At 35.1% G+C, this 17,261-nt stretch overlaps 1 protein-coding gene across 8 annotated transcripts in view; it reads left to right on the top strand.

Moving 5' to 3' along the window:
- LOC115209795 (rho GTPase-activating protein 39) overlaps positions 1-17,261 on the top strand; it is a 511,104-nt gene that overhangs the window by 56,347 nt on the left and 437,496 nt on the right. Inside the window, exon 1 of one of the 8 annotated variants that reach the window (XM_036500848.1) lies at positions 16,375-16,392. The exons of the other annotated variants lie outside the window; for them this stretch is intronic. The gene's annotated coding sequence lies outside the window, so the exon portion shown is untranslated. Of the gene's footprint in view, positions 1-16,374; positions 16,393-17,261 lie in introns of those variants that run through there. 8 annotated transcript variants of the gene reach the window in all.

Raw genomic sequence — 17,261 nt, 5'->3', positions numbered from 1 at the left:
CTTGTGATGATGGCAACAGTGACAATAACGACAGTGATTCACTATAACTATATTATTCTTGTAACATATGTCTGCAGTAGGTTTTAACCCATTAGCATTTAAGTTGGCCATATCCAAGCCAAATATTCTACCAGTTTTATGTTGAAACCAGCTAGATCTGGCCTCTCACACCTACTCTACAATGTCATTAAAAAAATATACAACCCCATCGTCAAAATTTCAATGCTATGAGATAATCATATCATCATCATCATCATTTAACGTCCACCTTCCAAGCTGGCATGGGTTGGACGGCTGCACCAAGCTCCAATCTGATCTGTCAAGGTTTCTACAGCTGGATGCTCTTCCTAATGCAGACCACTCTGAGAGTGTAGCGAGTGATTTTTTATGTGCCACCGGCACGGAGGCTAGTCAGGTGGTACTGGCATCGTCCACGCTTGAATGGTGCTTTTTACATGCCACAGGCACAGGAGTCAACCAGGCCGCACTGGCATTAACCACACTTGAATGGTGCTTTGAATAAATAAGCACTACATTTGACATGGTAATCTGAATGCTAAGGGATTAAACTTATGTATTGATTAAATACAGAGGTAGAGGACCAGACATCATAAACCAATTTGTATGGTTTGTTTGTTACTGTATGCTAAATATAGGTTGTACTGTGTTTTATACCATACTTTTAGAGTAGGTTCATTATTCTAAAAGACTTAAAGGAAACATAAGACTGCAGATATTGGATGGTTTCATTCAGAATTAGTTAAATACCACATTTTAATAAAACTTTAATTTTAAAAAAATGCTTACACATAAACATTACAAGAAACTTGTGGAAGCCATTTTGATTAAAAAAAACAAATTCTGTCTTTAACTCTTTTGATAGCAACCTACATAGAACTGCCCCTGGTTCTATGATACAAGCTTCCTGTTTTAAAGAGATCTATATTTAAAATCTTCCATCAAAATTTCATGTTAATTTATGTTCCAAACACCAGATTAATAATAGAAAAAATTATTTTAGTAAATTCTTCATTATTTTCAAAATTAATTGAAAGGTTTAAATTCCAAGCATAGAAGCAGAACTTAGAATCAAGAGAGCTAAAAGCGGAAACTGAGCCTTGCCACCTTCAGAGAAATGGTTATGTGTGATATACAGGAAAAGGGATGCAAATTCTATTTGGTGAACTCAGTGCAAACTATGGATGTACAAGAGAGGCAGTGCTATTGCCATTAAGCTAACAGAAAAAAAGTAAAACTCCATATGGTGTAGGTGCACTGGGGCAATAAGCACTAAGAGCACACAAGATATAGACATACAGACACACACACACACACATATATATATATACAATGGGCTTCTTTCAGTTTCTGCCTATCAAATCCACCCACAAGGCTTTGGTCAATTCGAGGCTATAGTAGAAGACACCCAAGATGCCATGCAATGGGGGAGAACCCAGAACCCAGTGGTTGAGTAGCAAGCTTCTTGCCACTGTTACCTTTCATGCATTGACTTTTCCTGCAGTAATCATGCCCAATCTTTCACTCCCTAATCAGAAGGCCTTCAGGGACCTTATCTCTCCCCATGTCTTTCCTGCAAGTTTCCAATCAGAACATTGACATCAATCTCATCAGCCTCAGGAAGGCCTGCAATAGTCTGCACCTTCCGCTGCATTTTTGAAACTTAGTTTTCTAACTTGGTGGATCTAACTGTTCTAAATTTAGATTAAAAAGCTAAAATATGAGAAGAGAGATATAATTCATTGTTAAATTTTTTATCTGTATAGAAAAATCATTGAAAGTATATTTAGAAAATATAAAGAAAAATTATAATACATATTAATATCTCTGTTTCTGCAAAATTTTTAATATAAAAGCAGAAAAACATAAAATTTTACCTACAGTTCTTATTTTTGGTTCAACAGCTGTTTCATTAAGATAAACACCATTAAATATATGATTACAGATTTTGATGCACAATTGATTTAAAAGCTGTGTTTACTCAAATAATAACAAATTTGGTGTGTTATGTTAGAAAGCTGTTACTGATTTAAACAGAGATGCGATCAATGATAATTCTAATGCTCATTATGAAACCTGTTTGTGTTTATGTACTTTGAAAATGGTACGTTTCACTTGGCAGTGACAGTTTTGCATTACTTTCCAGTTTTTACATCACACAAAGAGAAGTTTTAAATTCAAAGAGCCGTAACCATAGAGTTGATGTAATTTGTTGTAGAAATTTTATATAAATGTTGCAATAAAAAAATTCAATATAACAATAGTTTTTCAACATCTATAGAAGGAGCAAGATTTTAACTGGTACAGTCAACTCTCGCTACTATGCCACCCTGCGGGACTGAGCCAAAGTGGCATAGTACCGAGGGTCTGTCATCTAAACACTACATAACCAAAAATTTACCGAACATACAAATAAAAATTCATAGGGTAGGAAGTAAGGCCAATAAGAAGTTCAATGCAATGGTAAAAAGAAGACATCCAAGTTTATTAAGTTCAGATTGCTTTTAGCTAATCCCGAAGCTCTCAAAGATTGTCGGCTGACGCATCTTCTTTCGGCGGATTTTATTCATTTCGTTGTCTAGCCTATCACACGCCTGCATGATGCTGGGTTTTCCGCTGCTCTGCTGCTGCATAAACTTTCGGAAAAGTGCTCCATGCTCTCTGGGCATCTGCAAACGAAACGTATTCCTCTTCCACAATTACCTCGTCGTCTTCACTTTCCACCGGCTCTTCGTTATGCATTACCTCCTTTGCTATTTCTTCTAGAGGGAAACATGTCGGACAATACAAGGGGCGGTAACTTGTATCAGATATTACTAATGATACGAAGGGCCCGACAATAACGTTTTTCGCAGCATCGATAATCTCCTTCTTTTCCTTCAGCGTAAACTCAGTCCGCTTGCGTTTCTGAGCTGACATTGTGTGCAACTTTCTGAACTTTTCCACAAGATTACAAATACGAAATGTACAAAATGTAGGAGTACAAAATTTCGAAAAGTTGCGTGCGCTTCAGTTTACAAGTGGCACAGTAGTGAGAGTTGAGGGTGGCATAGTAAAAAGTTTTTGTTTATTATTTGGCCGGGACCGCGCAAAACTGGCATTGTAGCGAGAGTTGACTGTATTGTAATTTTATGTGATTAAGAAGATTGCCTCCCAACCATGTGGCTCTCAGTTCAATCCCACTGCACAGCACCTTGAGCAGGCATCTTCTATTATATGCTTGGTCCAGCTTGAAGTCTTGTGAATGAATTTCTTAGGCAGAAACTGAAAGAAGTGTGTGTGTGTATTTGTGTATTCCTGTCTCAACATCATATGCTTCTGTGAAAAGCCTGTCAAACTGAAGGGAAATGCTACCTATCTTGGAAATAGCTATGGGTTGGCAAATAGGCATCTGGTCATAGAAAATCTACCCCAATGAATTCTGTTCAGAACATGCAAGCATCAAAAACTGAACTTTAAAACAATGTTGCTGCTCATAATGAAATTGCTGTGTTTGTAGATTTTGTTTGAACTTCTACCTTATAATTTACATTCAGCTCTTCTAGATTCACACACACCCCACTACACCCACACAAAAATGTGAGCGTACAAATGGATTCTTTGAGCTGGGTATTAAGGCCAGTTTTTGTAAACTACTATAGGTTTAGTCAACTGAATTTACTGAAGTATATAGCATTGCCATTTATTTTATTTACCCCAGAAGAATGAAATGCAAAGCTGCTCTCAGTTGGATCATTATATATATATATAGATAGATATAGACATAGATTTTTTTTCACCCAAAGCTGATAGTATTCAACAGTTTATGTGCCTTGTTTTCTAAAGTGTGTGTGTGTGGTTCTGTTTCTGCCTTCATTCGGTTCTTGTGTTAGATGTTTAAGTATAATCAATATTTATTTCAAGCTGTAAGTGGTTTGATGTTAATAACCTGTGAATGGAAGAGGATAGAAGAAGTCAGCTGAACCTTTTCAAGTGCTAGCAATCAATTACTTTATTATGATTGCATATGCGCATGACTCTTTATCCTCTTCAACATCATTTGAGAAAGCACTGGCAAATTCTTTGATCTGTTGGGTGATATATATATACATGTGTGTGTGTGTGTATCTATGTATGTTATATATATATATATATATATATATATAATGGCTGTTACTAAGAGCATCCTAAAGGGATCAGATGATTTTCCATGTCATCTGTGTGCTTTGCTTCAGTGACTTAAGGTTCTCTGTAATCTTATACAGTTATTCTTCTGGTGAATAGTTTCACATTCTTTTATGATAATATTGTTGTCTGTTTACATTATTTTATTTGTGGAACCTTTTAGAGAGTATTAGAATTTATTAGTAATCTATGAAAAGAACTAATTGCATCATAAGTTTTCTCAAACCACAGGTTTAATCAATTTAGTCTGTCTTTATTTTGGAAATGTTTATATCTGCTCACTTAGGTAATTCATTATAATTTTACACCACGAAACCTAGTTTATGCTTTATAAAAACAGCACTGAAATATATCCCCAACAAATCATCATTTAATGTCCATGTTCCATGCTAGCAGGGGTTAGAGGGTCTGAGAGGACCCTATAATTTTAAAGACTGCATTATGCTCCAGTAACCGTTTTGACATGGTTTCTATAGCTGGATCACCTTCCTAATTCCAGCTACTTTATTAAATGCACTGGGTGCTATTTTCATGGCACCAGCACTAGTGAGGTTGCCATGCAGCTTGCAAGACTAAGGTCCCTTCAATTGAGTGACTACAATAGAGAGGGAGGAGACTTTTTGCAATAGTAAGAATGGTTAAAGTGTGAGAGCAATAGGCTTGAACACAAAAGGTTTTCTATTCTAGATGAGCTACACTCATGCAAGTGACTTGGGTGGAAGTGGAAAGAGATAAGAAATGCAGTCATCCCTCACCATATCGCGGTTCACCTATTGCTCACTCAGTACATCGTGGATTTTTCTGGCTAATATATGTAAATTTATATTGCGGACTCCTCAGTATATCCAGGTTTCTGTGGTCGATAGATATTTATATTTTTTTATATTTTAATTATTTCTTTGGGAGGTTTTGAAATGTAACACTTGCAATAGTCAAGGAATTACTGTAGTGGTGATTGTCAGGGTGGAGGACCCTCAAGATTCAGAGTGAGTAGAAGTGAGAGGGGACAGGAGAACAAGAAGTGTGTGAGACAGTGAAAGGTGATTAGAGGTAGAAATGCTGGAATATTGAGTTTTTAAAATAGTTTTATTTTTGGATGGGATATTATTTCCTTTTATGCAAACTGTCAAATTTAACCTGAACAGCCTCTGTGTGTGTGTGTGTGTGTGTGTGTGTGTGTGTGTTTCACTTTCATGTGCTGGTTGTGAATAAGCATTACTGTCTTATAGGCAGTGCTGTTCATTTCCCATGAAGACATGTCGGACCATTTTGCTCTTTGTGTTCAAAGGACTAAGGAAAATATTTCCTTGCTTGAAGATAGGTACAGGTTGGCCACAAAAATAGCATCTTGCCATAGAAAATCAGCCTGAATGTAGCACTTACTGACTTACAACCATTATTATATCTTTATTCAAAACGAATTATGCTGAGTGCTTTATTTTGATAATCTAGGAATAAGTGTCTCTGCCATTTTCCAGTCAGTTGTAGTTGTTGAATCTATTGTTTTGTCTTGAGTTGTGCTGGTCAGATCTGAAACACAAACAACTGATTGAATGTTTAGTTCAAATGTAAGACTTGTTTTTTTTTTGTTCTGTCTTTGTTCTGTCTTTTTCCATGCTAGCACAGGTTAGAGGAATTACAGCTGGATACCTTTCTTGTTGTTAACCCTTACCCGTTTTATTAAAGATATTATTACCTTTTGTCTTTTGGTCATCTATGTGATTAGAAATAATGCTTCAAACTGAATATATATATATCTTTCTTTTTTGGTAAAATTTCATGCAACTTTTCTTCACAAATTTGGAAACAATTTATGAGTCCCATTTTCTATAATATAATATTCCAGCAAAGTTTTAAATTTATTAAAAAGTACTGAAAAAAAAATCTTTGATTTAACTCTCTTCTTGCCATTCTGTCTTAGGTCACTTTTCGTTCTATGACACAAACTTTCTGTTTCCATCAAAATTTCATGTTACTTTGTTCCAAATACCACTTTAATGATGACAGTTATTTTACTAAATTCTTCATTATTTTCAAAATTAATCAGAACAAACGCAATGTGTTTCAACAGAAATATAGTAACAAAAAGGTTAAAGTGATCTGAATTAAAAAGAATCCTAGATTATTTACTGGTTATGCATTCTAATTATGACAATTTTTTTTCTGGAAGTTTGGGAGTATTGTAAAGGATTTGCTTAAAAATGTTTTGTCCCACAAAATTACACTAATTATAGCTATATAGTTGATTGAGATAATGATATTATTTTGTGATAGTATAAAAAAAAATGGGTGTATTCTTTATATTCCTGGGTATTTTTTAATCCCATATTGTTTCTCTTGAATTCAATTTTTTTTTTCTTACTCTTCTTTTTATTCTAATATTTTCAGAAATTTCTTTGTTTCATTTTTCACTATTTCAGTCTCTTCAAATTCTTTCTTTTGTCATTTTTTGTTTCTCCAGAAAACAATTTGCATTCCTTTTTGAATTTTTTTAGGGATCATTTATGCCATTTTCAATCATTTTGCGATATAATAGATGATTTCTTTCACAAAATTTGAATGACAATTTTTCTTTGAAAAGATGGGACTTTGTTAAAAGAAAAGACAAGAAAAACATAACTTGGGTTTTTATTTGTATTTTATTTCTTGTCAGTATTTATGTTGCTATGGGAATTTATCCTTACTGTGCATTGTATTGAGTTTTATAGCTGGATGCTTGTTCACTCTCTCTCGCTTTCTTAGCTCCCCTTCCTCATGCCTCTCTGGTGTCTTTTTAGAATTATAGGGTGTCTTTCTACTTTTCATTCATCAAGAGAAATAGAAGAAGAGATTCACTGGATGTAGAACATAAGTCCTGTTACCTAGGTGACATTATTAATTCTGAAATGGAATATCTGATAACATCTCAATGTATGATTCAAAGTGACTAGAAGTTTAAGCAATGGGACCCACCCCCTTGGTGAAAAAGCAGATTTACTGTGTGTGTGTGTGTGTGAAAAGTATATCGTGCATGGAGCAATTATTAGGCTGGGAAGTCAGAGTAAGCATTAATTGGATATGCAACATGTACATGATGGGCAAACTCAGTGCAAATAAGTTGGTGAAATATTTGCATATAAAAAGTACAATCCAGCAAAGATGACTACACAAGAATATTTTTAGTTAATCCTGTTATGAATCACAAAATATCAAATGGCTAGCTTTTGTCAGTTGATACTGTTTAATTTCTATATTATCTGTGGTAAATATAGCTGAGACACTTCAATGTCAGAGTAGCTCTATTGTATTTCATGTTGATGTTCTTGATTCTGTGTTCATTTCGTAGATTACTAAATAAATAGGTAGATATTGATATTGAAGTTAAGTTTCACTTTGTCAGTTCTGAATAGCACCACTCTTCATCTACTGAAAATTGTGTTTTCAAGTCTTTAGTTAAGGCCAATCATCATATTGAACATCTGTATTGAGAAGAAGCTTTGTTTTCTGATTAATCAGTTGATAGCTAATTATCTCCACATTAATCAGTTGATAGCCTGACATATTCATTTCTAAGTTAAAAGGGTAGGTGGAGTTTTCTGAGTTAAATGCCATCACTGGAAATGGAGGTTAGCCTGGTGGTTTTTAAGGTTATAGAAATGTGGTCAAGTCCTTTCAATATTCAAGATAACAATTAGTATTCTTCAGTGAATTGTAATTACTGTATTTTATTTATTCAGATACAACATAAATAACTGTAATCTTCTTTCTAGGTTATCAACTAGTCCTTAGAACTATCTATTTCCCAATGTTATTTTAAATTACATGGAGATTTAGTTTTTGTTTTATATTTTAATAGATCAAAAAATATGTAAATTAATTTTACTGTTTTCAGAATGATGTCCACGTGTGGTATGTGTCTCAACTGCAAGGTAGTGTATCAGTGAAAGTAATGAGTTATTAGGGAAAAGTGTGTATGGAATGATAGCAGTGTGCTTGCCATCACTTTCTAAAAAGATGGATGGAATCTTACTTTGGCTGATGAATAAATGTGGAGAATGCATGGGAGAGAAAGGATCTATTCAAGGGAACCCAACAGAGTGACTGCCATTGCCTGGAAAAGGATATGAAAAGTGAGAAGAGATGATGAAAATATCCAATGCTGGTTCCTTGCGTAGTTAATTGGATAGTACAAAGTGGTGCCATATCCCAATGATTGGTATAGTAATATCACCATCAAAGAAGATACTCTAAAATATTTGTCATTTTGTTTTTTTTTTGGTAGAGGAAATGAAATGAAACTGTTAAAAATGAAAAAAAAGAAAAGAAAAATGGGTAAAAAAAGTGTGGTTGACCTCCTTAATCAAGAATTACAATGCTCAGATGGTGGTGGTGGTGGAGGGCAACCTGAACAGGGATTTTGAAATTAAAAGTATATTTTATCTTGAAAATATAATTTATTGGTAATTTCCAGTTAACTGTCGAACACTGCTGAAGCTAATTAGTTCTTATTTAGGTATTTTGTGGATTATAGCCAACAGTGTGCACCCTCCCCATCCCACCCTCTACATACACACAAAAAAGAAAAAAAAAATCTGTCATCAAATTTTTGTGAAAACTATGATTGCCTGGAAGCCAAACATTTACTAATTAGGCCCTACTGAAATCCATTGTTCTTAAGGGGAAATTTCATTAAATATCTAAGATTTGTGTTAAAAGTTGATGTAATTGGAGGATTTCGCTTTGAAAATTTAGGTTTCTGAGTACAGTTATACTGATTATTGAAAAAAAAAAATTTTTAATCGATATTTTTGTTATTTTCAATGATAAAAGATTAGAGACTTGATTGATTTCTTTTTCTGTCTCTGGGTTTAGATTAAGAGAATCTGGATTAAATGTCGTAAAATATAAATTAGTTTTAGGTATTTTTCATTTCTGGAAGGGAGAGATTTGAAATTGGTGGCAAGTGACTTGGCTATAAGCTAAAACTAGATCTTAATTTCTTTTACAATAGATTGTATCTTGATTTACACAGACCAGCTTAATTATTTCTCTGTTGTTGCTAATCATGTACTCTTACCAAATATTTCTATCACATTTCTTCTAGAAGTTCTAAAGAGATGTTCTTACATGAATTCTATTGTTTAGTTTTATGTAACGGGAATCGGTCAGCTCACGATGCTTGTTTCTGGTGCTATTTTTGTTGGATGAGTAGCTATTGGTCAAAATATTTACTTATTTTAAGAAAAACATCCTTTCCAGTGAAAGCTTAACCATAATTTCATATATTTGTGTGTACACACACACATGTAAAACTTTCACTCTCTCTTCTATAACGTGAGTAACCAAGAAACTGTTTCCTTCTAGTCCCTTCTCATACCTTAACCCCTCTCATCAGGTACTTTATTTAATCAACCCTGAAAGGATGAATGGCAAAGTTGATACAGGTGGAATTTGATTGTAATGAGTTAAGAGAAATATCATTAAGCAAAGTTGTCAATAATAATAATAATACAGCAGGACACTTGAAGGAAATACTATACCGAATGTAATCTTAAAAATGTAATGTTTGTGAAGAAATAGAATATTAATTACCATGGAAAAGAAAACTTTCATTAATCTGGCTTATGACTGTAACTTCTAGCAAAATCTTTAATGGTAGAAGACAAAACAATTTTAATTTTTGCAATTTTATATTTCTCATTCAAAATTCACTTGTGTCAAAAGAAGTGCATCATTGGTTTTTGTTTTTGTCACTCATTATCTGGGTAAGAACTGCTCTAAAAGATATTGTGGTACTTTCTTCAGATGATGGAGTGGTATTATTCTTAGGTCAAGTAATAGTGTCAATAGCTCACTTGACAATATATTTGAGATTCTTAAAGACTTCCTTCTAGAAAAGAATGGTAATGCTTCATTTCCTTATTGCTCTTTTAGCAGAAAACATTTGAAACTATTAAATAATAGATATTTTAAGGAGGGTCAATTTTCTTGAAGTACTTTGTATAAGGATAAATACCAGTATTTCATATATTTACCAGAAATTCTTATATATGCTTAAATTTACATAGACACAATCATCATCATCATCATCTGTATGTATATATGCTTGTGTGTGTGTGTGTGACGTAAATGTAGGAATAGCTGTGTGGTTAAGAAGCTTGCTTCTCAACCACATGGTCTCGGGTTCAGTCCTGCTGTATGGCACCATGGGCAAATGTCTCCTACTATAGCTTCAGTTGACCAAAGCCTTGCGAGTAGATTTTCAAGGTGGGGCTGCCTCAGCATGATTGCAGTCTGATCACTGAGACAAGTAAAAGGTGTGTGTGTGTGTGTGTGTATGAAGGTTATGAGCTATAAGTTGGGTTGTTGTCACTTCTGTCTACAAATTGCCTGCTTACCCTGCACCTTCATAAATGCGTGTTTAAAGAAATTCCTGACTTGAAAAACAAGGAAAGCTTAGCAACAGGAAGGGCAACCAGTTGTAAAACAATTCCTCAGTAACATTAATTTCTCCCATTTTCAATATTGAAAAAACAAATGTAAAAAACAAACAACAAAAAAAAAAAACAGAACCCCGAACAACATTCTGAGTATAGTGTTGAAAAACCTTGTAAATGATTGCTATAATCTGCTGTAATCAAGTGGTTTATCTGTCATCTTCAGATTTTCAAATATTTCCTTTTTATCTGCCGTCATCTTGATGTTCTTTCATGTAGGCATGTTGCAGAAGACTTAATAGGCATTTTTTTCTCTCTCACAACCTGTTTGAGAATTTTATATAATTTCTTAACTATTGATTTGCTTTATACAAGTGTTTTATTGACAAGGAATTGTCTCATTATGTAATCTGTCTAGGATATATATTGATAATGTTAATAATATATTAGTCTCTATAGCTCACCAATTTCAAACAGATGTGTCATTTGTTGTTTTTTATGATATTGATTTGAAATCGTTCCAAAGATGACAGAAAACTTCTATGTTTTCTCAACGGTAGAACGTTCCCAATTACTGTAGTTAAGAGAAAACAAACAAATCTCAAGCATTTTTTTTTTTTTTCATTTGTAATTTTGAAACTATTGATTTAGAATTATTTACTCTTTACTCTTTTACTTGTTTCAGTCATTTGACTGTGGCCATGCTGGAGCACACCGCCTTTAGTTGAGCAAATCGACCCCAGGACTTATTCTTTGTAAGCCTAGTACTTATTCTATCGGTCTCTTTTGCCGAACCGCTAAGTTACAGGGATGCAAACACACCAGCATCGGTTGTCAAGCAATGTTGGGGGGACAAACACAGACACATAAACACACACACATCTATCTATATATATATATATATATATATATATACACACACACACACACACATACATATATATGCATATATACAATGGGCTTCTTTCAGTTTCCGTCTACTAAATCCACTCACAAGGCTTTGGTCGGCCTGAGGTTCTACTAGAAGACACTTGCCCAAGGTGCCATGCAGTTGGAACTGAACCCAGAACCATGTGGTTGGTAAGCAAGCTACTTACCACACAGCCGCTCCTGCGCCTAGTTGTTTCATTTTTCTCTTAAATTGTTCTGCAAACCTAGCTTTTAGTTTCATTTACAATAAAATTATTATCATTATAACTTTCACTATTCCATGCTTCCATGGATCAAACAGAATTCGTTGAGACAGATTTTCTATAGAGTGAACTGGAGCAACGTGAAATAAGGTGTCTTGCTCAAGAACACCACATGCAACCTGGTCTGGGAATTGAACTCACAACCTTATGATCGTAAGCTTGACGCTCTAACCACTGAGCCATGTGCCTTCACCACAGATGGAACTAGGTGCGTTTTATCATGCTATCAGCACCACCTTATCGGCAATGTTTTTTCTGGAATTCAGGTATTTGTGCAGCGTTGTTGTAGATGGCAAATGTACCAATATGTGTTGTACTAGATTTTCTGTAAATAGTGACATCAGATTTGGTGCTTGTTCTTCAAAGCCAACGTATAATTTGCAAAGTGAAATTCTAAATGTGATTGGCTTATTTTCTTGTTCTTCTTGCCTAGGATTTCATACTAATAAAGTTTCTATTTAAGCCGGATTCCATTCTGATTTGTGCTATCACCTGATCCTTTTGGTAGAAATGGTGTGGGATCATGGGAAATTTATTAAAAGCAAGAATAAAAGAATATAAAGTTATGCATTTAGGCTCATGCATACACATGCATGCATGCACGCACATACACACATGCACATCATTCTATGGCTGAATATTCTATAACCAGGAATTGAAGATGAAAAGGTCTCAGGTAAAATTAATCAAATTCAGAAAATAAGAGATATTGTAAAATGAATTATATTAAAAAATAGGACTTTTGTTTTACTTCAAGATTTTCAATTAAAAAAAAAAGTATAAACATATGCACACAGACTTATACATGAAAATATAGACATATACTTGAAAGTATAAATATACACATACATGCTTGGATATATATATACATGCACACACTGAAGTACAATCATGCATGCACACGGATTTTCCAAGAGTCACTCCTTTCCATACCAGTTAGGAGTGGTATCTTTTCTAACTGGCTGTTCAGATAGCTGGTGTTTACAACACTGTAGAATATACATGCACACATATGCATGGATACACACATACACACACACGAGAGAGAGAGAGAGAGAGAGAGAGAGAGAGATATGAAGCTACTTAAAAACAAATTGATAAAAACAACAAGGTTCAATCCATTGAACTGATGAGTACCATTTAGCAGGTAGGATTTCATTTGACTATACTCTTTGTAGATGCATGAGTGAGTGGCCACATAGTTTTGTTTACAGCTGAAAATAAAGTTTCTGCCAATTAGCAAACTGTAAATTCAAAACTATGTGGCTGCTCACTTTTGCATCTTCTAGGCGTATAGTCAACCAAAATTGTACATTTAAACCAGCTGTGTCTGGCTCAATGCAAACTGACTAGATTCAGCCTCTCACACCTATGCTGCAATGTCATTCTAAAAATAAGCAACTATGTCACTGAAATCTCAAAGTTATAAGATAGTCCAGGATTAATTCAAAACAATATGAATCAATAAGTCTTGCCTTTGACAAAGTAATCTGAATGTTAAAGGGCTAAAGTGGACTCGTAGGTTCAAAGGTTGATAATTCCAAGAATTTGTTTCTTTTATTTTATCTGTAGTCAAGAGGATTCAGATAGACCTTGGACAATGGAGAATTCCCCAGAGAAGAAACAAGAGTTTCATCATCATCATCATCATCATCATCATCGTTTAGCGTCCGTTTCCATGCTAGCATGGGTTGGACGGGTCAATGGGGTCTGTGAAGCTGGAAGGCTTCGTCAGGCCCAGTCAGATCTGGCAGTGTTTCTACAGCTGGATGCCCTCCTAACCAACCACTCCGCGAGTGTAGTGGGTGTTTTTTACGTGCCACCTGCACAGGTGCCAGACAGAGCTGGCGAACGGCCACGAACGGATGGTGCTTTTACGTGTCACCGCACGGGGGCCAGGCGATGCTGCCAACGGACACGAACGGATGGTGCTTTTACGTGCCACCGACACGGGGCCAGACAGAGCTGGCAACCGGCCAATCTGTATTAATTCGGAATTTTCTTGTCTGCTAGTGTTGTCATTTTATGCTGAGCCACTAAAATACACGCCAATGTCAACCTATCCACACAAAGTCGAAAAGACAAAAATTAGAATAAATGAAATATTTTTACTGTTCTTTTTCTCCCTGAAACTAAACTGGCAATTAGCTGACTTAAAATGGTATAACATTATCTTCTGTTTACAAGGAAACTGATAGTTTATTCTTTATGAAATGTATGCCTGGAGAACAAGGTTCAACATAATTACTATGCAAAATAAAAAAATTGAAAAAATGACTTCCAAAATTTCAATCACACTAACTTCTCTATTTTAGATGACCTGAAAAGGAAACGGGTGTGTTCCTGCTCTCATCCTTCTCATATTTTATAACTGAGCCCCAAAATTTGATTCCTGATAAACACTACTGGTGTTTTACATGTAATGTAATGTATGTATGTATGTATGTGTGTGTGTGTGTGTGTGTGTGTGTGTAAATTAAGCAGAAAATGGAGAAAATTCTTGATACGTTTGATTTTTGATAAACTCTTGTTTATGTTGTTATTGTCTGTATCCTATGAGCATATTAGCTTGCATATCCATGCCCAGGGTTAACATAGGTAATTTATACTGGTAGTAAAAATGGATATTCTTATCCCTTAGACAGTCATTCCAACTGCTAATTCTACTAGCATATATATATATATATATATATATATATGTATATATGTATATGTATATATGTATATATATAGCACGTAAAAAACACCATTTGAGTGTGGCCATTGCCAGTACCACCTGACTGGCCCTTGTGCCAGTGGCACATAAAAGCACCTACTACACTCAGAGTGGTTGGCATTAGGAAGGGCATCAAGCTGTAGAAACTCTTCCAGATCAGATTGGAGCCTGGTGCAGCCATCTGGTTCGCGAGTCCTCAGTCAAATTGTCCAACCCATGCCAGCATGGAAAGTGGACGTTAACGATGATAATGATAATATATATATATATTCACACCCAAACACACATGAGGAACAAATGAACTTATTGAATACAGTACTCAAAATTCAACCACACTATTACATTTTATCTTATCTTTCTTTTTAACTAGTTTCCTCTTTTACTCTTGTGTGTGCATGCTGAAGTTGCTCCACCTGATTATCATCTTTTTAGAGTGTTTAGAGGGAAAGCAGTTTGTTAATTTTGAAGAGGTTAACAATGATATTGAGTGTTTCTTTGCTTTTAAACCTGAAAAGTTTTATGCTTGGGAGATCAACAATTTGCTAAATAGATGGGATTATGTTACCAACAATGAGGGGAAATATCATGATTAGATATATCAAGATCAAAGAACATTTGTTTCTCTCCCATCTTCAAACACTTCATGACTTTCTTTCCAACATAATATCTACACAGACACATATATTCATGCACATGCTCTCTCTCTCTCTCTCTCTCTCTCTCTCTCTCTCTCTCTCTCTCTCTCTCTCTCTCTCTGTGGCATAAAAAGTGTTTTAAAAAAATGCGTAGTTTTATTGGAAGCTGAAAACTTTATTAACCATTCCACCAAAATTTCATGTTTCTCTTTGACAGCTGGAGGTCTGAAATGGATTCTCAGCTTCCACCAAATCTACATATTCACACTCAGACATGCACCCTCCCACTCATACACACACACACACATGCACGTGTGCTTGTGTACATATATGTTTGTGCATCTGAAACTACTCCAAATGCTGTTGTTATCTTTTAAGTGGTCATCTCAGATTCTCTTGATAATTTATCACAGATTTCAATTATTTCCTCTTTTTCTCATCTGACTTATAACATTATTACACATACTCAAGTACCTAATACACTCACAGAGTACACATGCATGTAAAGATGTATCGTATTTGCTTATCTCTCTTGCTCTCTCTCTCTCTCTCTCTCAGGAGTCAGGTGCAGGCTTTGGCCTGGCCAGCTTTTGTGGTATTGTCTTACCCAGACACACACACAAACACACACTTTTTGTTGAATCTATACATTAACATTATACATGCACAATAATAAGCATATACAAATATATAAAAAAAATACTTTTCCTTTTTACATATATAGGCAAGTACTTTGTGACCCTTTCAGTGCAGATGCCATTTAAAAGCACCCAGTCCACACTGTAAAGTGGTTGGTGTTCGGAAGGGCATCCAGCTGTAAAAATCCTGCCAAAATAGTCACAGAAGTCAGGTGCAGGTTTTGGCCTGGCCAGCTTTTGTGGTACTGTCTTACCCATGCTAGCATGGAACATAGACGTTAAATGATGATGATAATCCATTTAATATCAACACACCAAAGAACTGCTTCTGTTTCTATAATACAAGCTTCTTGTTTCAAACAAATTTAAATTAAAATCTCCCTTCAAAATCTCATATTTGTGTCCCAAATGAGCTTAATAATGACAGTTATTTTTCCTAAATTCTTATTTTCAAAATTCAAGCAAAAACTCTGTTTTTTTAAAAAAAAAATATGGTAACAAAAGAATTAAATTGTGGTACTGCTCCAGCAAAACTAAAATGATTGAGCAGAGAAATGAAAGAATAAATTTTTGCATTCATATTCACAGACGCAAAATAAATCACACATAAATGTAAATATAAACATACACATACATTGATCCACATGTTTACATGTGCTTCATTCGATCTGTGTCTTTTCTCTCAATATTATCTGAACCATGGTGCTCTGTACTACATGATTCACTTGTTATGCATTCTGTGGCTCAACAAATTCTTATGCTTTGTCTAACATTTAATCCCCAGAATTGCCATCATCTAAGACTCCATCACTTTCCATGTTTACTTTCTAAAAAAGAAACCCAACTTTTTTTGCTAAATTTTAAGTTGAACACTTAACTTCACTAGTCTTGGATCTTCTGAGAAAGCTATGTTGTTTTGTTTGTTTCTTCTCGAGCCATGCCTGGCTCATAAGGGCCAGTTTCCCGGTTTCATTGGCGTATAAGTTCCCCACCTGATCGGGACGCCGGTCTGTCGCAGGTGAGTTGCAAGATGCAGGAGGAAAGAGTAAGAGAAAGTTGTGGTGAAAGAGTCAGTAGAAGTTCGCCATTACCTTCTGCCGGAGCCGCATGGAGCTTAGGTGTTTCGCTCATAAACACACATATCACCTGGTCTGAGATTCGAACCCACGATCCCTTGACCGCAAGTCCACTGCTCTAACTACTAGGCCATGTGCCTCCATAAGAAAGCTATGGGCAATTCACCAGCGAATTTAAAATAAACATCATTACATGCACATAATCCTTAGCTTCTACTTTTCTGTTCTTGCATGGGTTAAACAGAATATGTTGAAGCCAAGTTTCTATGGCTGGAGGCCTTCCTGTTGCCAGTCCCCACCAATTTTGAAGCAAGGTAATATTTCCCATGGTTAGACATTATTTTTATGAAAGATTGGAAACGAATAACATTGCATATATAATGCTGTTGCTCATTCATGACTATT

Source organism: Octopus sinensis, linkage group LG3, assembly GCF_006345805.1.
Source record: "Octopus sinensis linkage group LG3, ASM634580v1, whole genome shotgun sequence".
NCBI lineage: Eukaryota > Metazoa > Mollusca > Cephalopoda > Octopoda > Octopodidae > Octopus > Octopus sinensis.
Note: the sequence above shows the minus strand (reverse complement) of the source record. Positions and strands in the feature narration are given on the sequence as shown.